We start from the raw sequence: 25,967 nt of genomic DNA, 5'->3' as shown, positions 1-25,967 counted from the left end.
AACATATGATGCATTTAAAATTATGTAAAGTGATGCAAGATGAAAATCTTAGCCATGGCTCTTTCAGAGGAAGAAAAAAAATAAATTACTGTAGAAACTGATAATGATTTTAATGTCAAGACACTTAAAATCAAGCAAGTGACTAACAAAACAAAACAATAAAACTCCTCTACTCTTACTAACAGACTAGGTCAACTCAATTGGCACTCATTCAGCTTTTATATAACCTATGTATTTTGAAGATGGAACCTTTTAAGTGCAGCATCTTATGGGAGTTAGCTGAGACATGGAATTTTAGAGTCCTGTGGTAACTTTGGAACACCTATTTCCAAGTTTCAAGACTGTGAGTCCCAAGTGCATTCCAGAATAAAGTGGAAAGGTTGAGTACAAGAGACTTACAGGAAACCTCAAGGTCAGGGGACGTGGAGACTCTAAGAAAGTTACTGCAGTTAGCACATGTAGCTATTTTGTGCCAACCCAGAGAACATGGGCCAGTATTTCATGTTTTTATGATAGATCTCATCTTTGAATGTTGACTTAATGAAAAGCTAATACCTGCAGGCTAAGATGTTTTTTGCTGGCCTGCAGACTGATGGGTTTCAGTTTCTAAGCTGGTACCTGTGTCACAAACCTGAGGCCCAGGCAGGGAAGATCTCTGAGATGCTTTCATCTGTTCCCAGAATCAATAGAAAGGCAAGAAATCATGCCGAGGTGGTGGGGATCGCAAAGCCGTTTCACCTTCTTACTCAGAGCTCAGGCTCTACCCCCTAACTGACAAGTTTCTGCTCTGACTGCGTTCAGAAAATGTTCTGGATGAAAATAAAACCAACCTCCACTTAAAACTCTATTTACTTCATTTTGATTTTTATTTTTAAAGAGAAATAAATTATAGAAGAGTTTTTTAAAGGGCATGCTTAAATAATGATATGTGAAGCACACATCAAGACATTCATGCTACATATTCAACAATTTCATATGCAGCAGTGCTCAAGAACCAAGGAGAGTTTGTGAAAATAGTAGAGTTTCAATCTGATTGAGTGCATTGAGAAACTGGCTTAGAAGAAATGAGCGTTTATTTCTAAATGCCATACAGCAAAGACAAAGACCAAATTTGAACAAAGTGGAACTCCCAATGAATAGCGCTTGCATTTGTGAACAATTTACAAAACCTTATCATGGGAAAGCACACTCTTATCACACACAGGCTAACATAGGATGTGAACAACAAGTCTCAATTTTATTCAGTATCTCTCTTCTACAGAGCCACTATTCAGAATGAAAATCTGGAAGCAATGCCAAATTCTGCAAAGTGGAGAATTTGTATCGTGTACTCGCTAAGGGGAGTGGATGGGCAGAGCTGATTACACTTCAGAAATCAATGATCCCCAAGTGCTGAAACAAGGATGCTCCGATTACTCAGAAAATGGAGTTAACAGGAGCACTCTACTCCTTGAAGGGTTACATTTAAGCAAATATGCATATATTATAAAGACCTGCCCATGGACATGATATGTGTACTTATCAATAGCTCTGAAAATTAATAAAAAATCTATCAACATCTTATTCTTCGCAAACTAAATCTCCTACTTCGATGGTTTGTTTGCAATTCATGTTTAAAATATCTTCTCTGAAGCTTTCCTTTTCTTTAGAAAATTGCTAGGTGCAAATGTGAATTTTGAAGGAGGCTTGGATCTGTGATAGCTACCACTCGTTAGCAACACCATGGAGGTCCTAGAGATACCGGTGACTTGGCTGCTGCTTTCTTTTGAATGGATTTCTTGGTTCTGAAAGTGAATTCTCACTCCAGCAAATTTCTTAGCAGTAGCAAGAATGGTATGCAGCCTCTTTAGGATCCAGGGATTAAACATTCCGAATGGAACCTGGTGTGTTCGACCCTACCCAGCTGATCTCCACAACTGTACTAGAGGGACAGAGAGGGTCTGAAGTGTAACCAGCTCTGCCCATAGACTGCTCTTAGTGAGCACACTATACAAATTCCCCATACTGCCAAACTGGGCATGGCTTCCAGATTTTTCTTGATGAATTGTGGCTTGGAAGAGAGAGATACTGAATAAAACACAGAGATTTTTGTTGTTGTTCATCTGCCATTTTAGCTTGTGATTTAGAAAGGTATATTTCAGTCAACCTGGATTTGGGAGGAAAGACTACATAGTTAGGCTATTCTCCTCCCTCTAAGGAGGGGACTCTGACAACACTACCACCACCACCTGGCCCTGCTTCTGGGCTCTAAACTAATGGGATTGAAGATGTAGTACAGACTCACCGGGACTCTGCTGTAACTGTATAATTTTCCAAAATATGCCTAACAGAATCTTTGGGGAACCCTTTTAAAAAATTACAGATTTCTAAACTCTACCTCTGGATTTGGGATTAAGAATCAAGAGGTCATTTCATTTAGCCCTCTGGCCAAGGGTTAGTAATCACTACCTGCCATTAATGATCTGGACTTAAGTTATCGCTGGCTTCAAAATAAGGCAATCTAATTGCAAACTTGAATAATGGCATGCTGCCACTATGTTGCTAAATCTAACACATGCCCAGGTGAAAAGTTGTGAGTGATTTTCTCATTGGCATTCAACACACTCAGTCATCTAAACTGTAGGATTATATAGACATTCTCCCCATGGAATTCAAGAATGTCTTCTCAATTCAAATGTAGCCTCCAATTTCAAGGTCTCAATCCTGAATGAAATGCTAAACTGTCAGACTACGACTCATCTAAACATCCCACTATAGGAAAGGAGGATGGAGTCAGAAAATACGGAAATGCTCATATTTTGACTCCAAATGAATTCAGGCTGCTGAATCTTTATGACCTTTTGCTGTTACTCTGAGTAAAGGCACAGCTTCATCCAGAAGGAGTCAATAGCACAAGGTGGCTTTATTCCAGAACTGAGGCAGAAAGAGATTCGAGAAAGGCAAAGAGTTTTCAGGGACACAAAAAACTTGCTTCTGTGACTTTTTCTCCTCACAATAACCACTAGGTCACCCGCAGCAGAATATGTAGTTGCTAACTGCCTTTTTAAAAAATATTTATTATTTATTTATTTATTTATTTATTTATTTATGGTCTTTCAAGGCAGGGTTTTTCTGTGTGGCTTTGGAGCCTGTCCTGGAACTTGCTCTGTAGACCAGGCTGGCCTGAAACTCACAGAGATCTGACTGCCTCTGTCTCCCAAGTGCTGGGATTAAAGGCGTGGGCCACCACTGCCCGCCTAAAATTTAATTTTTATCACTCTTCCTTCCTTCCTTCCTTCCTTCCTTCCTTCCTTCCTTCCTTCCTTCCTTCCTTCCTCCCTTGAGTACATGCCTAGGCTAGGGCATGCACTCTCTGGAGGTTCTCTCCTTCCAGGGAGTGTTTGTAGGAATAGAACAGGTCATTAGGCTCAGTGGCAGTGTCTTTAGTCACTGAGTCATCTTGCCAACGCAAGAATTTCACAAAAACCTATTTACACATTAAACTAAGATGACAGTCATAACACAAAACATCCAAAGGAAAGAAAATATGACCAATGGTGTGCTTCCTTTTGGGGTTGTGGCTGCTTAATGATGGTGCCTAGCGTTGAAGTTTGCTCATGATGGGTGCTTGCTTTTTGAACTTGATAATCACCTGACCCTTCCCTGCCTGCTCTGTTCCAGTGACTGTTGCTGTGTTCTGAGAAATGAGTCATGCTACACTTTGGTGCATCTTGTCAATAGTCAGGAGTTCAATTATCATATTCAATCGAATCTGGGTCCAACCAGGAAATGATTGCAACAGAAAAACAATGGCAGGAAAGGACAGATTCATGCTGTCATGACCATTCTAGCTAGACTGTCCCTAAAGAAGAATTAAGAAAATAAATTTTAGCTATAAAATAAGCAATAACATCAAATGCTATATAGTCATCAATAGAGAATAAGATAGCAGTTGAAGGGAAGTGGGGAGGAGTGGAAAGCTGTAGGGCAAATGACAAATAGCAGAAGCTCAGAAGGAACAAGTGTGAAGTTCTTGGGTCCAACTTGAAGTGTCAGAAGCCAGCCTTGGCGACCCCCCCATGCCTAGCTAGCCTAGCATCCCACCCCTCAGGTTCTGGGACCTGGCCTGAGAAGCAACTAACACCTATCCCCTCCCCCATTTCCTTAGTTAGTGCTTGAGATAAACACAGGAGATTCCGGATACCTGCCTGAGAACAATTAACTTATCCCTCCCCCCACCTCCTTTTTCTCTGCTTCCTCCTTTCTCTTTAAAAACCCCTTGTAATAATCAATAAAGGGGACCCTAACAATGGAATCTGCTTGGTCCCGCTCCTTCTTTCTCGCCCATTATTTGCAGGCGTGATCCACCTCGGACCCACGAATTACCGGAGCCCCTCGGGCCGGGGCATTGAAGGCTGTCATTGATAGCAGTGTGCAGTAATCCAGAGTTGGCTACATTAGTGAGGGCTGCTGCTGCATGGGGATGGAGAGTAGATGTTAAGAAAGGGGCAACTGGGAGATGATTCATTCATATGGTGATGGTTTCTCTAGAGTAAATATCTATTTTCTACATGTCTACATACCACGCTTTTCTCACTACCCACTTGAATCCAACCATCATTCACGAATTAACTCAAGCTCCAACTTCTTGCAAAAGCTTTTCAGATGAAGTCTCCACTGAGGGCTGCGTCCTCTGAATTTCTGTTGACACATATGGTCCATCCCTAGTGATGCAGCTCTGCTGCTCAGGACAGTGCATGAAAGCCTGGATAGGAATCTTAGTTCAACTGCTCAATCTTGAGAGCGGGAAGCCTCTCTATTACCTAAAGCAGTAGCCCCCAAGACGTCTCAGGACATGGGAAGGGGGAGGTATGTGATTACATCATGGGTCATTATATACTTACAAACAACATATCATTTAAAAGTTCCCTGGGCTGTATCCACCTTTATATGTGACCTTGATCCTGGGAATATTCAACAATAAAAATGCTGATCACATTCACTAAACTGGTTCCATGGTCAGTTTATGCCTGAGGTTTGAAAAGTCCAGGTCTAGACAGTCACTTACTGATGGTCACTATGGGGTTGACATAACTATTTCTCTCACTTAAAAATTAACTAAAACTTCTATGTGTCTTTTAGGATTTCTTTGATTCATTTTCCAGAGTTAATTGTTATTTGTTGATTGCACTTGACTCATGCTGTCATTTGAGATGTTTAAATGCTTTGTATAGTTACTAGTCTCCATCCTTTATTCCTGAATTCTGTTATCATAAAAATAAGATTTTCAAGCTGGGTGTGGTAGTGCATGCCTATTTTAATCGAACTTGAGAGGCTGAGGCAGGGGGATTGTGGGCTTAAGGACAGTCTGTGCTACAGAGCAAGACCACGTCTCAAAACAAGTGAGTAAGGAAGTAAACAAATACAAATTAAAAATGAAAACAGGAAAGGTTTCCCACATTTCTAAAATTCATTTCTATAAACTCAATCCTCCTCCCTCATTTACTTTTACAACATACAAATTGGCGGTAGACCCTGGGGATGAAGCAGCCGAAGGCACACAAAGTCATAACTTACTCAAAGGCCGTTAGTTCCTCTGAGCAGACAATTGCAAATAAAGCTAACTGTGATTTGTAGATCTTGGGAGGATATAGCTATGGGTAAGGACAATCTAGAACAGCCTCATTATGAATGGAGTCATTGTCTCTACACAGAAGGGCTTCCTAAGGCTGAGGTAGAAGCCTTTCTGGACTGAGTTTGGCAGTAGACTGCTTCTTTCTCTGTCCCCATCTTCTAGCTATGCACTCACAGGGTTGCCTTCCTGAGCCTCTGCTTTCTTAAGGCCCTTCCTTCTTCCCTTCACCAGGACAGCAGCTCTCATCATTCTGCTTCCTGGGATACTTGGCCTGTGGTCCTCACCTCCTCCTCAGCCTGGCCACTGAAGCTCCTTCTCCCAATACCTTAGCAGTTGTCATCCGACTTTTCATTAAGTGCTGTAAGCTTAGACTGTATTTTATTTATTGTTCAAGAAAATACATGTTGACTGCAAAATGAGTAAATGACTAGCTGGCTGAATGAAGGAGTGAGTGCTGAAAGGGCGGAAGCAGCAACCATGGAGAGCCCCAGTGCCAGCTGAGATGAGAATTGTGTCCTCCTTATCTATCATTTTGTGATTCTATGACTGATATTTAATGGCTTCCCTGGAAGTGGCAGATTTTGTGACAGACCTCCAACAGTGAAGGACAGTTGTATCTTTTTAAGTATATTTCAGGCATAATCAAGAAAATTTTGTAGGAAGTAATAATTATGCAGGAAAGTCTTTGAGGCACTCAAATTTTAGTACGTCCTGCTGGAAGTATACTTCCTTACCAACTGAGATTGACCTGATTTAACTGGTCCTTCATCCCCCCCCCACCCTGTGAGTGTGCCATGGTGTGCTATGCCATGTTGCCCACAGTAACTGGTGATTAGATGACACCTCGACCACCACAACAGGGCTACACATGTCTCCTTGAGTTCCTGGCTCTGTTTTAGTCATAGAATGTCTAGATTGATGACAGTGGTGGTTACATTGTTTTCCTGTTTATGATCAATACAGTGCCCCCATCCCATTGCACACACACACACACACACACACACACACACACACACACACACACACACAGCAAACTTGGAAAAAAAACAAACAAATTCTTCCTTAGTCTTCATCAATGAACATTCTCTACATAAACTCTGGCCATTTGAGGTGAGTGACAGAGAAGATTTTCTTCTTTGTACTCTGACTCATGTATCTTTATTCCCACAACTGGTACTCGGTGCAGGCCAAGGGTGAACACAGTGGGAAGAAAAGAATAGTTTATAACTGGAAAATAGGCTCTTTCAGGAGAAGTATGCTCAAAACATCAGCAAGGTAAAATATGCAGAAGCACCAACGAGAGCAAACAAAAGCCCACGCAAGAGCTGTGTAAATATTTCATGAAGCCAAGCTTTAATCACTCTCTCTCCAAATCTTTCTGGTGTTGTAAACACTTCAGTTTCTTCCAGTCATGTCATGACCCAGATTCCATGAAAAAATAAGATGAAAACATGGACCAATGGATCTTGACCAAATGTGTTGTGGAAACGGAAGGAAGCAGACACCTTTAGAAAAGGTGGCTGCTAGCAGGGTGGCTACCTAAAGCTCCCTTTCTCCCCACCAACTCCGCCTTTTGCCTTTTCCCCACCTCCTCAGCGGCTCTCATAATCATGCTAACCTTGAACTGCCCACATGCAACCAGGGATCTCTCTTAACAACCCTTCAGAAGCCCATGGAGCCTGATCTGCCTTCCCTCTACCCCAATTCATTTTCCAGCACCAAGTCTCCCCTCTCTCCTCTCCCCTTCTGTCCACTCTTTAAGATCTTGCCTACGCCTGTCTTTTCCATCTGTCGGCGAAGCAAGAAGATTTGCTGTGTACTGGATGAACATCTCAGACCTTTGCTGTAATCTACCCGGAGAAGGGTTTATCACTTCTAGTCGCTACCTTGATTTACTGTGGTTCCAAAGTTCACCTCTAGACACTGAACATGCTCAACAATGACTTCCCTTTATCAGTCTCAGCCCGACCTTCTTTTCTCTCCCTTCCTACCTCAAGAATAAATGCATATGCAAATGTATTAATAAATAATATGCAAACATGCATGTAGGTTTTTGACCTTACAGGAAATCATCATAGGAAAATAATAAAAATGCCAAACACACACATGCACACACATACACACACGCCCCTCTTCGAATATTCTCTGTGTGCATATCCTACTGATTAGGATTCCCAGGTCAGAAGCAGCAAGCAGCTTCTCTATTTTACCTTTGGGTCAGAGCTTAAGGGAGCAATAACCTTGCAGAGAAATGCATCACCTGCGGGGAACATGGCTCTCCCTGGGAAGCAGGGTGGGCTGGGGACGTGAGCAACAGGCAAAGAACTCAAGAATAAAATGTGGGACCGAATTCCTCCTTCACTAGCACAAAGGCACAATGCCAGCTCCTGTCCCAAGGCTGGCCACTGGGCCAGGTGGCGGAGGGGGCGGCTCCTTTCCGGCCGCGGGTTGCTTACCTGCTCCGGCGGGTTGTTGCTGGCTGGGCCGTTGCCTGCGCGGTGCTAGGCTTCCAGTCGCACGTGTATTCCCAGTCCTGGCTCGGCCACACTGATGCTGGTGGGCATGCCTCCGTCCGCTGCAGCCTGGAGCCAGCTCTGCGTGGTCAGGAACTGAGATTACTATGCCAAGAGCTGAGGCGGCGCTGGAGCTGGGCGGAGACCAGCAGCCCCACCGCTCGGCGCCAAGCCAGCCAGGAGGTGGAGTTCACGTGCTGGCAGATCCGCGCCAGCCCTGCGCGCCCCCGTGGCCAGGCCCCATCCTCCAGTTTCCTCTGCAGCTCCACAACCTCCCGGGGAGCCGAGCTCCGCCCCAACCGGCCCTCCAGGCTCCCCGCTGGAAGCCTAGCGCCTCGGGAGAGCTCAGACGTCTGGCTGACTGCGCTTCTGCTGCAGGGGGACAAGTGACAGATGGAAAGTTAAAAAGGAGATTACGGAAGAGGGCTGGGGACCCTGAGCCCACTCAGCAGGAAGTCTGGCCCTTACTCCCCCTAGCAGTTCACTATACCCACTGTTTGGGTATAGAGGAGTAGGTGGCTCCTTATAAAGTCACGGGCAGCGATTTGAAAGCACATCACAGGGGTTTAGAATGTGTTGTAGAATGGACACTATTTTAAGTATGTGGAATCCTCACTGCAAAACGTTCGGGTCCCTCCCCCTCTTACCTCCCACCAAGAGTCGGGATGGCTTTGGACACAGCTCCTCTGATCCGCTGTGGCAACACCAAATAGGTAGTGTGCAGTCTAGTGGGCTGCTGTAGAATAGTGTTAAATACACCACAAGAACTATTCTAACTGAATACTGGTTTGCAAAATATGCAGCTAGAGTTCTCCCAACTACTTATTAAGGGGGTGTTCCTCCTTCTAGTGCATCATGTTTTGAAACTTTGCTTGAGACTGGGGTAGTAAGCCGCCCGGCTGAGGTCCCAACCCCTCAAAGAAGTGGTCTTTCAGTTAGTACTCAGGGCTTACCCAGAGATTCTGTTGGGGTGGGGACTACAGCCGAGCCCAAGGACCTGAGCTTTGAGTAGAAATCCCAGGTCAGGTGGAACAGCCTCAGTCATTAGGTCAGGGAATTTAAATATGTTTCTTTAATGTTGGTTTTAGCGACTTCCTGAAAGTGGATTAAGATGGATTTTCAGAAGTTATATCTTAGCTCTTGAGCAAAGAAGTGGAAAGCAATTCTCAAGCCTCCCTTTGGTTGAAGGAGGGAGGGAGTCCAAAGGTTGCAGTGGCCCCAGGTCACTCCTGAAATAGCTTTCTCACAAGAATGGCTAGAGTGTGGTTTGCTCTTTCCAGGCTCATGGCCTCTTAACCAAAGAATTGAAAGTAAGGGCTCATACTGATTTGCAAACAGAGCAAGATGACTTTACTCAGACGGAAGTGGCAGTTCAGAGTCCTAGAGGTTACACTGTCAAGACAGATAGGACAGCAGACCACATGAGTGACAGTTGTCAAAGCCTAATTATTGTTTAGGCCTTTTGTGGGTACAACAGAAGGAAGATGTGGACTAAGGGGCATAATTTGGGTGGTTCTCTATTTCGATTGATAAATAGGCTGCATATTCACTTCTACACGAGTCTCTTCCAATAATTATTTATTCCTGTAATTATTTCAATCACATACACACCCTGTTAATGTATAGGCAAAATCTCTTCTGCAATATAAAGGAAGACATCTTCACAGGTCCCTAAGGTCAGGGCACACATGGGATCTCTATTCTGCTTTCACTTTGCACAGAGTGAGTTCCAAGCTTCTGTTGAGTTTTGCTTACACCTTTCTTGTGCTGATGTTTCAAACTGTTGGGAAGTTCCTTCAACTTAAGCACTCACATGAAAATCATTCAAGAAATGATATCAACAAATGAGTATTGGCAAAAATACTTCCAATGTCATGCAGAGGACATATAGGACTATAGTCAGGACAGGACACATAGGATCTAACCTGTTTCAGATAAGCTGGACATTGCCGTAATTCTTTGGGTTTTTTTGTTTGTTTGCTTGTTTTTTTATTTATTTATTTTTTGACAGGATTTCTCTATGCAACTGTCTTGGCTGTCCTGAAACTTACTTTATAGACCAGGCTGGCCTCAAACTCATTGAGATCTGCCTGCCTCTGCCTCCCAAGTGCTGGGATTAATGGTGTGCACCACCACCATTCAGGGGTTAACTCATTTGTCTGTCAACTATTTGTTGAGATCCATTGTATTTAAAGGACCAACAAAGAACACAATTGACAAATCCCTGAAGTGTAGATTCCACAGCTGGGCTGCTTGGCACAGGCCTGTAATCCCAGTATGTAAGAAGTAAAGGCAGGAGAATCAGGAACTTGATGCCAGCCATGGATTTATAGTGAGTTCAAGGCTATCTGGGCTTCATGAGAATGTGTCTCATTAAAAAGAAAAAGTCAGTTCTATAGTGATTCTTTAGTAACACTCTGATACAGCTGGAATGGCTTCTTCAGTGACACAGAACTTCTAACAGCTCTGTCCTCAACAGCACACAGATGCAAGAGGTTACAAACTCAAACAAAAACCAAGTATGGTGGTTAGAGTGTAATTGGCTCCCTTAATCTCATAGAGAGTGGCACTATTAGGACGTGTGGCCTTGTTGGAGTGGGTATGGCTTTGTTGGAGGAAGTGCGTCATTGTGTGTGGGGGGGGCAGGCTTTGAGGTTTCCTATGCTCAGGATACTGCCCAGTGTCTCAGTTGAGTTCCTGTTGCCTACAAGATGTAGGACTCTACTTCTTCAGCACCATGTCTGTTGGCATGCCTCCATGATTCCTGCCGTGATGATATGGACTGAACGTCTGAAACTGTGAGGAAGCCACCCCAATGAAATGTTTTCATTTATAAGAGTTGCCATGATCTTGGTGTCTCTTCACAACAATAGAAACTCTAACTAATCACTCAGTATGATGCAAATTCCACTAGAGAAAATTTTCAGACTAATGATAAACCAAAACACCAGACAGAAGAATAAGCATTACTGAATGGTTTTACACTCAAGACATTTATAGACAGGAGCTCGTTGATATTTTTGAGGATGCAGAATTTGTGAAAAGTGGATGCTACTGGATATGGAGAGAAGAAACAAGAGTGATAGGTGATGACTTTGGCTTCCAGCTGGTGGCACTGTTTAGAGAGTGAGTTGATCATTTGGAACACAGATCCTTGTGGGCAGGCGTCACTGAAGGTGACAGCCTGTCCCTGTTTTCATTGATCTCTGATTCTGTCCTAACCCACCACGTTTTGTTCATGCTGTACTCCAAGCTGCTATTACCTAAGGCTGAAATGTCCCAACTGCCTTGCCTTTCCTAGCCACCGGAAACTACATCCTCTAACCTGTAAGCCGAATCAACCTCTCCTGCCTTACCCTACTGTGATCCTGTGGACAAGCAAAGTCACTAGTCTAGTGCACGTTGCACAGCTGTTTGCTGCATGTCTGCCTTGTATGATGTAATGGCGCGCGCGTGTGTGTGTTTGTGTGTGTGAGAGAGTGTCTGTGAGTGTCTGTGTGTGTGTGAGAGAGTGTGTGTGTCTGTGTGTGTGTTTATTGCTTTGTCCCTATCACAAAAACACTGCCCAAAACCAAAGTTCTCTGAAATTATTTTTTTCAGTGAATCCTTATTGTCACCTTACTAATTAGTAATCCAAATTCTGAAATATCCAAATGACCTGTACACTGTCCCACAGCTATTTATTGTCTTTACCATGACTAAAATTCACTGTCCAACCCAATAACTTTTTTGATACCATGTTTTTGAAGTGAAAGTCATTAATGATGTACAAGGGTCACAATACATTTAAAATATTTAAGAATTTTATATTAGGAATTTTTTTAAAAAACACCATGTCTTTCATTAGGTACATTCATTATAGCTATACTGACAGGAAGTACTGGCAATACATACAGACACACAAGCCACACCATGTAAACACACATTCATTACACACATAAACACGTGCACATACAACATGTAAACACACATGATGAATAGCATGCACGTCCACAAATAAACAAACACATATGCAATTTATCATTGAGCAAAGGCATCAGTGTTGTTTGCCAGATAATCCATGGATATGTTTCTACCCTTTGGATTTCTCTGGCTCTGTGGGCAGAGTTTCTCTACCTTTTATATCCCTATATTCTTCTTCTTACTGGGCTCTGGATAGAATTATTGTCATGTGTATAAGATGGCTGCATCTCTTCCAAAATCATGTTACAAATCATGCTCAAGACAAGAAGAGAATACCAATAGAGAAGAGGCCTTCTGCTTTTTGTTCATAAAAGAAAACATTATTTTCTAGAATTAACTGTCCTTCCTCCAAGTCATTTTCTGGAATTTGGTCATTAGATTGTTAATGAAGTCTGTGAAGGTACAGGAGGGATGGGCTTGCTTTGATCTCTTATTGTTTCAAAAGAAACGTTCCTGCCATTAATACGAAATAATGAAGCGGTGGTCACAGGAATCAGCAGGCACACTGAAGACTTAAGTTAAAGACAGTCTAGCTATTGTTTGAGTGCTTGCTAGGCTCTCTCTCTCTCTCTCCCTTCCTCCCTCCCTTCCCTCCCCTCCCTTCCCTCCCTCCCTCCCTCCTCCCCTCCCCCCTCCCTCTCCCCCTCTCTCTCTTTCTTTCTTTCTTTCTTTCTTTCTTTCTTTCTTTCTTTCTTTCTTTCTGCTTTTAACAATTTGGCATAAACTGGGGTCATCTGGGAAGAGGGAACCTCAGTTGAGGAATTGTCTCCACGAAGCTGGCCTGTGGGGGGGCATTTTCTTAATTAATGATTGAAATGGGAGGTCCCAGCCCAGTGTGGGAGGTAACATCCCTGGGCAGAAGATCCTGGGTTGTAGAAGAAAGCCAGCTAAGGAAACCATGAAAAACAAATCAGCTATCAGTATTCCTCTATGGTATCTGCATTAGCTCCTGCTTCCAGGTTTCTCCTCAAGTTCCTATATTACCTTCCCCCAGTGATGGATTATGACATGGAACAATAAGCCAAATAACCTATCCTTCCCTGAGTTGATTTGGTGCATGTTTTATAAAAGCAACAGAAAGTAATCTGAGACAGAAATTGAGACCAAGAGTAAGGCATGATCGTAATGACTTTAGTAGAGGGGGTTGAGGGGTGTGCCTCTGTGTGTGTGTGTGTGTGTGTGTGTGTGTGTGTGTGTGTGTGAATTTTAAAGATTTTGGCAAGAAATGTTCATTGGGTGCTCAGAGATTAATGAGTTATTGTAAGAATTTGAAAGATAAGAATGTTGAGAGATGTTTAGACAATGAAGTCCAGACTTGTAAAGTTTCAGAGGAAAATTTGTGAGTCTTTCAAAAACAATAATGTGGTATATTTGAGCTAAGAATCTTGGGAAGTGAAACCTGTGCTTCTTTAGGATAATAGATGTGTTTCAGCTGAGGATAATGAATCAGCTGTGATTTAGAGGAGGTCGACATCACTGAGGTAAAGTCTTCTTGAAAGTATTTCCTCAGGGCCAGCATACAGAAGCTATGGTCCAGCAGACGGCTAAGTGTCACATCAAATTGGCAGAAGAACTTGGCAAGTAACACATAAGAGTGTTCCACATGGCACTGGTTTTGATGCCATGGGAGATTTATGAAGTAGAGCCAAAGCTTAACACCGTGAGCAGCCAGGAGAGAGACTACTGGTAAAGGTGCAGCCTCATGTTCAGTGGAGACCCCAGCATATTTGATAGACCAGGAGCGTGGGGTGGATCACCAAGGACACAGTGGGAGTGGAGAGAAATGGCCCGAGCTTACGAGATAAGGTGTGTGTGTGTGTGTGTGTACACTACAGTATATGGTTTTATGCTCCTAGAATTTGGATTTTGCTTTTAACTGATTGTAATTTTTCTTTCTTTCTTGGAATAAGACAATATGAAACTTGCTTCTTTTTTTAAATAAATTTTTGTTTGTTTGTTTTTTCGAGCCAGGGTTTCTCTGTGGCTTTGGAGGCTGTCCTGGAACTAGCTCTTGTAGACCAGGCTGGTCTCTAACTCACAGAGATCCATCTGCCTCTGCCTCTCGAGTGCTGGGATTAAAGGCGTGCGCCACCATAAATAAATTTTATTTAAATTAGAAACAGTCTTATTTTACATATCAATCCCAGTTTCCTCTCCCTCCCATCCTCCCATGCCCTCCACCGACACTCCCATCCCACCCCACATTCACTCCCCAGGGAGGGTGAGTCCTTCCATGAGGAATCATCAAAGTCGGTCAAGTCAATTGGTACAGGGCCTATGCCCTCCCCTGTGTATCTAGGCTGGGAGAGTATCCTTTCATGGGGAATGGGCTCCCCAAATCTGTTCCTGCACTAGGGATAAATACCGATTCCTCTGCCAGAGGTGCTACAAACTGCCCAAGCCTCCTAGCTGACACCCACATTCAGGGGACTGGTTTGGTCCTATGTTGGTTCCCCAGATGTCAGACTGGGGTCCATGAGCTCCCACTTGTTCAGGTTAGTTGTTTCTGTGGGTTTCCCCAGCATGGGCTTGACCCCTTTGTTCATCACTCCTCCCTCTCTACAACTGGATTCCAAGAGTTTGGCTCAGTGCTTAGCTGTGGATCTCTGCTTCTGCTTCCATCAGCTACTGGATAAAGGCTCTAAGATGGCACTTAAGGTAGTCATCAATCTCATTATAGGGGAAGGGTATTTAAGGTAGCCTTTCCACTATTGCTTAGATACTTAGTTGGGGTCATCCTTGTGGATCTCTGGACATTTCCCTAGTGCCAGATTTCTCTTAAAACCTATAATGGCTCCCTCAAAGAATGGATAAAGAAAATGTGGTGCATATACACAGTGGAGTAGTACTCATCGGAAGTAAACAATGAAATCTTGAAATTTGCAGGCAAATGGATGGAACTAGAAGAAACCATCCTGAGTGAGGTAACCCAGTCACAGTAAGACAAACATGGTATGTACTCACTCAAATATGGATATTAGACATAGAGCAAAGGATTAACAGCCTACCAGCCTACAATCCACACCTCCAGAGAAGCTAAAAAACAAGGAAGACACTAAGAGAGACATACATCTTCCCCCAGAGAAGGTGAAAGGGACAAGAGTTCCTGAACAAATTGGGAGCATGTGAGGGGAGGGGCAGGGATAGAGGAGAAAGAGGAGGGTAAAGGAGAAAGGGAAGGAAAACATGAGGGATAAGGAAGATTGAGTCAGGGATGAATAGAGGAGAGCAAGAAAATTTGTTTCTTATATTTTATAGGAGGCTTTAGAGATTGGATGTTTAGAGATTGGATGTTTAAAAAGACCCTAGACTTTTTAAATGTTGAATTTTTAAAAGTTTGTGGGACTTTTAAAAGTTGAATTGTATTTTGTGTTGTCATAGTAATATGAGATCTTGGGGACAAAGAAAAAATTGAGTTTAATAGTGATGTGTTTTTGAGTCAAGTTAAAAAGGGGTCAGTTTGTCTTTGGGGGCATTTTTTTTTTGATTAATGATTCATGTGAGAGGACCCAGCCCACTGTATGTGGTGCCATTCTTTGACAGTTATTCTTGGGTTCCTTTTTGAGTTCCTGCCTTAACTTTACTTAGTGATGGGCTTTGGCACAGAGATATAAGCCATATATTCTATTCTACCCCCAAATTAGTTTTGGTCAGTGTTTTATCACAGAAACAGAAAACAAACAAAGACAAATAAATTTGGGATTTTTAGAAGACCATAACAAGTATATAAATCAGTCTTTCTGCTTATTTTTTTCTTCTGTCCCTCTCTTACCCTTTCCACTTCTTTCCTCCTTCCCCTCCCACTTTTTCTCCTCTCCTTTTCCTACTTTCTAGCTTTGCACCACTACAAGGATATACATGAAACAATTAACTCATCAAGAGAAAATGTTTATTTTGCCAACAACTGAAGGCTCAAATCAAATAACTTTGGTGATGGGAGCAGGTAGTAACGGCAGGAGCAGATGTCGGAGCAAGTGATTTCATCCCCAGTGAAGCAGCAGAGAAAGAGAGGATGGGGCAGGCTTCCTTGGGGACAGCTCTTTGTTCCTGTCTCATTACCCCACCTCCCAAATATCCTGTTTTCTTCTCAGACTTGAACCCTGGAAGCTATGACTTTTACACATGCAGTTCTGGTTGTTACTATCCAATTTAACAGTTGCCTCAATGCTCTACTTCCTGTGATACTAAATAACCTCTCCCAGTACATGTTTTTCTGGGGCTCAGCCTTCTGTTATTTATTTTGTCAATGCCCTATTGCTATTGCAACAGTCTTGAGGTGGGCTCTTTCAACTGATTGGAAACCTGAAACTCAGTGTGCTGCTTCTTCTACCACCTTCTGCCTTGCTTTTTCTAACTCACATTTATTATTCTTGCAACACTGATGTCGATAGCGCATTAGTATGTTGTTCTATGATGCCACATAAAAACTTTTAGTTGTTCCAAGTCTTCTCTCAGAAATGGCCTTTTGTCATGGTGATTTGTGTTAGGAATTTCTAGAGAAATTCTCAAGATTATTTATTGGAATATAGGAAAGAGATTTACTCTGAGGAACTGGCTTTGTGATTGTCGAGGTGAAGAAACCCCACAAACTGCCATCTGCAAGGAAAAGCCCCAGGAAATCTACAGGTTCAATTGCAACCCAACTCCAAGAGACTGGGAGCCAGACAGCTAAAGTACCAGGGAGTCCCAGATTAGGACATGCCCTTTATTGTTCTCTTGTTCTATTTTGGATGCAAACTGAAAAATAGATAAGGAAGCATAGTATAGCACACTAGGTTAATTTATGTAAGGTTAATGGCTAGCACAAAAAAATGAACTGCTAATACATACTCTAAACGAAAACTAGACAAAACCACAAACATTTCTCTATAGAAAATATGTAAATTACCAATATGTCTGTAAAAAAGATGTTTGACCCAATAATCATCCAGGGAAGTGTAAAGCCAAACCATAGTGAAACATTGTCTCCATCCACCAGAATGCCTGTTTGGTGGTTTGAATAAGAATAGCCCCTATACATGGGTATATTTGTATATTTGGAATGTTTAATTATCAGAGAGTGGAATTCTGATAGAATTAAAAGGATTAGGAACTGTGGTCTTATTGGAGGAGGTGTCACTGAGGTTTCAAAAGCCCATGATTTATAGAGCCAGTCTCTCTCTTTCTCTTTCTCTCTCTGCCTGAGAATAAGTGTGTAACTCTTAACTACCTCCAGCACCATGCCTTCTATGCTCGCCATGCCTGCCACCATGCTCCCTGTCATGATGATAATGAGCCAAGCCTTTGAAACTGTAAGCAAGCTCCCAAATAATGCTTTCTCTTATAAGAGCAGTTTATATGGTCAGGGTATCTCTTCACAGCAATAAGGCAGTGACAAAGATAGCCTGGGATCAGAAAATGGAAAGGAAAAATTTCTGGTGTGGGTATGGAAAGCTAGATCACCTGTATTGAACCATGGGCAGGGAAAACATGGACTGTTTTCCAAGAAGTTAAGCCTTGTTATCAAATGGCCCATTATATGTAAGAATATGGATAATAACACAAACATTATTCATAATAGCCAAATGGTACAAATTACCCCAACAGATAAATATAATGTAATAGATTCATAATATAGAATTGTATCTATAAATAAAAAGAACAAAATGTTGAGAGGTGTTACAGAATGGGTGTGACTGGGAATTAATATGACAAATGGAAAAAGTCAACCACAAAATATTACATATTACAGAACTAAGAAGATCTATACAGACAATGTAGTTAAGCAGTTGCAATGGGGGAGAGAGAAAGGAAGGGGCATCTAATGTACATAGAATATCTCTCTGAAGTAATGAAAATATTCTACAACTAGTTAATAGTGATGATTACATAACCCAGTGTATGAACTAAAATTACTGAGATGTGCATTTCAAAGGGGTGAATTGTCTGATTTGCAAATTATATCTCAATAAATCTCTTTGCAAATACTATTTGGAGAAATAGTTTAGTTTTATGTAATAGTGTTATAAACCCTTAACTCCCATTGTTCTAAGGCAGACCAATTTTTGATACTTAACTCTATTTACTTGATGCATTATCTGACCAATGTATGTCTTATCCTGCTAAATATGTCAATCTTTGGTGATACTCTAGTTTTCTCGTCTATGTCATATATATTTTTCCATTTGATTGCACCGTAGTTAGCCAACAGAACTGACAGCAAACTACAAAGCTAAATGCAGGCCTATGGTAAGCTCACACAAGTATTACATTCCCCAAGGGACCCTGCTTAAAATAGCCAGCCATCCAAGCAGCTGGCCCTTGCCCTTTGTTTTGACAGGCCTAACTTAAAGTATACCAGATAGAACTTGTTTCGATGTAGAGCTATGGAAGTTTCTGACAGAATTGTGTGATATCACATCATAAAACAAGATAAACCAGAAATAAAATGCTAGTAAGATACAGTTTTAGATTTTGTTTTCTGTAATGGTTGTAAAAAGAAAGATGTAGGCATTCCCTGTCCACATCAGTGTTAGTAAATATTAAATTATGAGTGAATTTGCTCCCTATTCACAGGGTTTATGGATTGATGGAAATTGTATTTGTTGCAGGTTGGTTAAGTTCAGCTAGTTTCTACTGAAACTGTTTAACTCAGTAGAACAACTTCAACTGTACTCTTGTTAGATAGTGCCTTCTATGTTGTATAAAATGGAGAATCTGATGTAGCCAGTGGCTATTTTAAAAGGGCTGGGAATTCTGGAGTGTGAAGAATAAGTAAGGTTCTTCATATATCGTCCTTCAAATTGCTGACTACACAGAATATATGCATTCATACAGGGAACTACAATATCTAAATAAAGGGTAGTGTTTTAGTTTTAGAGATTGAAATTATTCTGATAAAGTAAAATTTATCAAAATATGGCCAGGTTTTATGAAAATGCCATATATATGAAAAATCAGTGAATAAAAGTCTTGTCCTTAGACTGGAGAGCTTAGCAGTTCAGAGTAATTGCTACTCTTCTACAGGGCCTGAATTTGGTTCCCATCACTCACATCAGGTGACTTGCAATCATCCTCAACTCCCCATTTAGAGGATCTGAAATGTTTCTGTAGCCTTTGTTCAAGAGCTCGTACACACACACACACACACACACACACACGAATATAAAAAAATCCTTTTTGTTTAACAAAAACATTTAATTTTCCCAATCATCTCTCAGGTGATCATTTCAAATTATTTATTTCTGCAAGTAACTTGTTAGATTATCCACTTACCATGAAAATTTACCAGGTCCTTCTGTAAAAAGAGCATACTATTTTTTCCCTGTAGAAATAAAGAAGTATGTAAAGTTCTCTGATTATGAAATCAATAATGAAAATGCTTCAGTTTAAAAATTAATGACATATAGAAACAAGTAATAAAACATTTGCCTTCATTTAAAATAGGATTATGTTTAAAATTCTGTAAAACAATATGAAAAGATGTATAGATAAATTATTTAAGGATTCCCCATGTACTATATAACAAATATAACTCTGAGCAATTTGAACTGTACTGAATAGTATGACTTATTTAAATCAAATACTATATAGTTCTATTAGCTATTGAATTAATTATACATGATTCAGGAAATAATTTTGTTTGCCTTCTTATGATTCTAAAGAATTTAGAAGAAATTATATCTTACTAGATTATTACTAAAACTATGTGAGAAAGTTTAACTGGAAAAGACATTTCTTACATTGTATTCCAAAACAAAATTGAGCTGAATGCTGTAATGCCTAGTCCTGTCCTGATATGAAAAGGTAGCTAGCTCAAGTTAACCTATAAGCCCTACTTACTCAAAGACAGACAACTGTTGTTCATGTAAAATAACAGGTCCCGTGTTTTCACTTCAGTAAATAAGGTTGGTTGTCTCAACTGCATCAGATTTTCTTGATCACAGGTAGGCTGGAGACAGGTATACAGAAAGCATGTCAGGATATATTCTGGGCCCTGATTGGATGAGGGAGAGAAGTATGTAACCTTTTAGGTTTGCCTTTATAAGCATCAGGCCAATGAAGCTCATGGCCATTCTCTGTGGGAATCCCTGGTCTGATCCTGGCCTGTGTTCATTTTCCTGACCAGTATTTAATAAAGCTTGCTGTAATTGGACAGTCATAGATTTGTTCTTTCTTCTTGCAATTCTCAGGTTTATTACTAGCCAAGTAAGGAGCTGGTTTTCAAAGAGACATGAACCAGCTATGCATCAGTAGGGCATAAGTACCTGATGTTTGGAGGAAAGAGGCTCTTTGCAATGAGTATTTACAATGACAGGAGTTAGTGGAAGGAGGAAGTGGAAACAGGAGATGTTTTAGAGGGAGTATAACCAGCCTGATCTCAGGATTGGGACAGCAGACAGTACTTACATATTTGAAGTGCTTATTAAGAAACTCAATCAACTTGATAGAATACTTCCTGGGTAGCATTCTAGGTGTAGTTTACATAGTGAATAAAGGAACTGACAAAAGCCTGGAACTTTAGGATCTTAATTTTAATGCAGCAAGCATGAATATTGGATGCACAAACGTGTGCTTTGATGTTAGACATGGATGCAATGAAAGAAAATGGCAGGGGAGGAGATAGAGAGTGTAGAGTGCTAATGAGGATCGGGTGGGAGTCGGGGTGTGCCTTTCTGAATGATGGAGGAAGTCTTAGGGTTTCTCAGTGACAAAACGGCATTGTAGATACTTGCAGAAGCTGGTACAGATGCTTTGGGGTCAAATATATACATATACATACATACATACATACATACATACATACATATATATATATATATATATATATAGTGTTATCACAAAACACCCAAGAGTGGGTATTTTATTTGATATAAAGACATTTTGGCTGGACAATGGTGGTGCATGTCTTTAATCCCAACACTTGGGAAGCAAAGGCAGGCAGATCTCTGTGAGGTCAAGGCCAGCCTAGTCTACAGAGCAAGTTTCAGGACAGCTAGGGCTACACAGAGAAACCTTGTCTCAAAAAACCAAAATAAATAAATAAATCAATGAGTGAATGAATAAATAGAAATTTTGGAGGAAGGGTCTTAAGATAAAGTGGCTACACCTAATGTGTCTCCTATGACATCTCTGTGTCACTCATGTCAAGAATATTATGGAAATGAGAGAATTCCACATCTCTTGTCAAGAAAGAACAGGGAGGGCTGGAGATCTCTCTTTTGTAACAACCCATAGCTTTCTGAACTAAACAGATCCTGTGAGAACTGCACCAATCCCTTCTGAGGGAGATAACCCTGAGATGTGTTCACCTTCCACTCTGCTCCAACTTATAGAGATCTAAATGCTCTTCACATTGTTAGAGTTGAGACCAAATCTCTAATTCATGGCCTATAATGTCTAATCTTGGTTGTAAATTTGATGAGTTTGAGGAGCGCTCAGGAGGTTAGTGAAGGACATTCATGAGTGTACCCACATGGTCATTTGCAAAAAGGATTAACAAAGATAACAGAATTCCTAGGGTATTAGTAGCATAACTACACATGCTACACATGGGGTATAGGTGGGGAAAAATGAAACAGGAAAAAGGCAGAGAATACAGGTTTCTTTGCTTCCCTGACACTATGCTATGTTGTGAGTTGGCTGTAGTTTCCCATTATCACCCACCCCATAGACTCTCTTGTCTCCTAAGTCCTTCAGTAGAAACAAGCCTTCCTCTCACCTTGTTTTGGCAGGTATTTTGTTAATGATGGGAAAGCTAGCTGCTACATTAGCCTTTTAGGGCAAAGTCCTAGATATGTTTCAAACCCATCAAGGAGCCAAAAATGATCAGAACCAGAGACTGATATTGGAGTTCAAGCTTCAAGAAGACCAGAAAAATAAAGCAGCCAGCCACCAGCTCTTACCTTTACCTCAGACTGAAAGACAATCCTGGCTCCACCAAACCTCAGACTATAATTCCAGACTGCTATGCTCTCCTCAACATGGTTGGAGAATTTGTGACTGAATGCCCTTCTATCCTAAATGTGGCTGGAGAATGAATGTCCTCTCTTAGACCCTTTTCCTGTCTTAAATACCTCTCATGAGTCTTGGAATTAAAGGCGTGTGATCCCAAGTGCTGAGATCATCTTTGTGTGTGCTGTTTGCCTTTATTTTGGGATATATTTCTTGTATCTCAGTGTAGCCTTGAACTAACAGACTAGCTCTTAATCCTGAGTCCTGGGATTAAAGGTGTATGCCTGACTTCTATGGCTTATGTCTGACTTTGCTTTCTGAATCCTCAGGCAAGCTTTCATAAATCATAAATAATATATTACCACACAAATGAAATTTCCCAGCATTCTTAGAAGTGAGATGTGTAATTATATGAATGCCCTTGCCATAAAGTGGAGGTGTGTAAAACTCTTCAAACTTACCCGTGTTAATTATCTACCTGGCTATCTCTGTGTTCATCAGATTCAAGGCCCTGCGGAACCATAGTTCTCTTGCTGACCACATGAAAGACTGATTACTAAGTCTAAGCATTTACAATAAATTTTTATAAGCATTAATGCAGTGAATTATGCCAACACACCAAGTTTTGGGAATTTATTATAATAGCCAGAGTCTAACAATAAATTACACTAGTGGCTAGTTTAGAAGATTTAGTTAGCAAACTTGATATTTTAAATCCTTTTCTTCTTTTCAATTTTTGGTAAACTTCAAAGAGTTAATATGGTCCTAGGATATAAGCTATATTTTTCTTTGAAATACGAGAGTCACCTGCTTTGTCTTGGTGATACTAAAGATGATAGGCAGGAACTCAAGGCTCTCCAGAATCATGCAAGCTCTAACATACACTGAAAAGTAACATTCAAAGCCTCTTCCTTTCCCTCTTTGCCTCCCTCCCGTCCTCCCTCCCTCCCTCCATTCTGTTTCTTTATATCCTGTGTGTGTCCATTTGACACAAGCTAGGGCCATCTGGGAAAAGGGGCCTTAATTCAGAAAATATCCCCATCAGATTGGCCCATAGGCAAGCTCATTTGTCATAATTTCATCTGAAAATTTGGCTAATATTTTCAATACATTCTCACCATTTCTGTAACTGTGAATTACAGATGTAATTATAGTTGCCAATGAGAGTTTAACATTTCATCATGGAAATGTTACTCCAGCTTCTTTCTGCTCTTTGAAAGGTGTCATGTTACTACAGTGAGCATTGGTTTATTTATTTATTTATTTATATAATACAACATCTAATATTTTTCTGGAAGTGTCTTAAGTGCTGGAAACTCAAAATTTCCCTGCTATCATGAGGTTTAGAAATCTTAAAAACCAATGCACGAAGACCAGAGAACTGCTTCGCAGTTTTGGCTCAGGCTATGTTTTCTGTATATAAAAACCCTACTAGTGGCTCTATTACATGAACATTTCACATTTACTATTTTGTGTATAATGCTTAAAACAATAATGTTTGGCCTTGTTGGGTTACAAAATAAATCATAGATGTCCTGAATCTGAGAAACATGGCTTGGGAAATACCTCTACTAGAGAGAGGCATCCCTTATATAAGCCTTCTAGAGACTATGCCCATCAGCAGAGTCTGGCCATGGCAAAGGACACTAGCATGTCTAGCCCTGACTAGATATCTGAAAAGGGTCTTTACTTGTGTTTCACAAATTATTTAGTTAGTTTTTAGTTTTAGTGAGCATTACCCCCTATTACCAATTGAAATAATAATCAAAATTAACTAAAGTAGCACAAAATCAAGGCAAGCGCCCTCCCTTTACTGTAATCCAATTCTCAACTCCAGAGTCTATTTACTATTAGAATATTAAGTTGTAAGACAGGGGATAATAAAAGTGATTTACATAAACATTTTCCAAAAAAGAAAACAGAAATTTTGCTTTTACTTTCATTTAACTTGGCTGTATTCTTTAAATGAGGTTCTGTTCACCAGAGGTAAGAAATTGTGACACGTTATTGGTTTGGAACAAAACAGTGTGTTCTCTTGCATGTGTGGGGTCAGATCAGAAATGACACCAATGGCGGTGAATCAAGTCTGCTTCTCTAGTCTCCCTTTAGTAGATCACTCCTAACTTGTCATACTCAGACTTGCAGGGAATTCAGATGCAGGCTCTGATAGACCTTTGCTCTTCCGGGTTTCCATGCAGTTTTGTTTGTATATATGAGAGTATTTGGGGGGTGAATATGATCTCTATTTTTTCATACATTTTTAAGGGTTAATATATTTGTTAAATGCCTAAAGTCATTATATTTTATTTTTTCCTATTTTTAATTTAAATTAGAAACAAGCTTGTTTTACATGTCAATCCCAGTTCCCTCTCCTTCCCCTGCCCCCTCACTAACCCCCTATCCCCTCCCCTTTCTTCTTCCCAGGGAGGGCGAGGCCTTCCATATGGGATCTTCAGTCTGTCATATCATCTGGAACAGGGCCTAGGCCCTCCCTCATGTGTCTAGGCTGAGAGAATATACCTCTATGTGGAATGGACTTCCAAAGTCCATTCCTGTACTAGAGATAAATACTGATCTACTACCAGAGGCCCCATAAATTCCTGTGGCCTCCCCACGGATACCCACGTTCAGGGTGTCTAGATTAGTCTTATGCTGGTTTCCCAGCTATCAGTCTGGGGTCCATGAGCTCCCTCTGGTTCAGGTCAGCTGTTTCTGTGGGTTTCCCCAGCCTGGTCTTGACCCCTTTGCTGATCACGCCTCCCTCTCTGCAACTGGATTCCAGGAGTTCATTTCAGTGTTTAGCTGTGGGTGTCTGCTTCTGCTTCCAACAGCTACTGGATGAAGGCTCTACGATGGCATATAACATAGTCATCAATCTCAGTATCAGGGAAGGACATTTAAAGTAGCCTTTCCACTATTGCTTAGATTGTTAGTTGGTGTCATCCTTGTAGATCTCTGGACATTTCCCTAATGTCATATTTCTCTTTAAACCTATTATGGCTCCCTCTATTATGGTATCTCTTATCTTGCTCTCCTCTATTCTTCTCCCGACTCAGACTTCCTGCTTTCTCACGTTGTCCTCTCCCCTCCTCCTCTCCCCTTCTCATTCTCCTCCCTCCCTCTCTTCTACCCCATGCTCCCAATTTGCTCAGGAGATCTTGAACCTTCCCCCTTTTCCTGGAGACCAAGTATGTCTCTCTTAGGGTCCTCATTGTTTCCTAGCTTCTCTGGTGATGTGGATTGTAGGCTGGTAATCCTTTACTGTATGTCTAAACTCCATATATGAGTGAGTATATACCATGTTTGTCTTTTTGTGACTGGGTTACCTCACTCAGGATGGTTTCTTCTAGTTCCATCCTTTGCCTGAGAATTTCAAGATTCCTTTGTTTTTTTTCTGCTAAGCAATATTCCATTGTGTAAATGTACAACATTTTCTCCATTCATTCTAAAGTTGAGGGGCATCTAGGTTGCTTACAGGTTCTGGCTCTTACAAATAATTTTGCTATGAACATAGTTGAACAGATTTCCTTGTTGTATGAATGTGCATTTTGGGGTATATGCCTAAGAGTGGATCTTGTGGTAGACTGATTCTCATTTTCCTGAGGAATCTCCATACTGATCTCCAAAGTGGCTATACCAGTTGGCACTCCCACCAGCAGTGGAGGAGTGTTCCCCTTTCTCCACATCCTCTCCAGCATAAACTGCCCTTGTTTTTTTTTGCCATTCTGACATGAATAAGATCATATCTCAGATTTGCATTTCCCTGAGGGCTAAGAATATGGAGAACTTTCTTAAGTGTCTTTCAGCCATTTTAGACTCCTCTATTGAGAATTCTCTATTTAGTTCTGTACCCCCACTTTTTAATTGGATTATTTGCTGTCTTGGAGACTAGCTTCTTGAGTTCTTTGTAAATTTTAGAGATATGCCTTCTGCCAGATGTGGGG

This window comes from Cricetulus griseus, chromosome 8 (genome assembly GCF_003668045.3).
Source record: "Cricetulus griseus strain 17A/GY chromosome 8, alternate assembly CriGri-PICRH-1.0, whole genome shotgun sequence".
Taxonomy (NCBI): domain Eukaryota; kingdom Metazoa; phylum Chordata; class Mammalia; order Rodentia; family Cricetidae; genus Cricetulus; species Cricetulus griseus.
Note: the sequence above shows the minus strand (reverse complement) of the source record.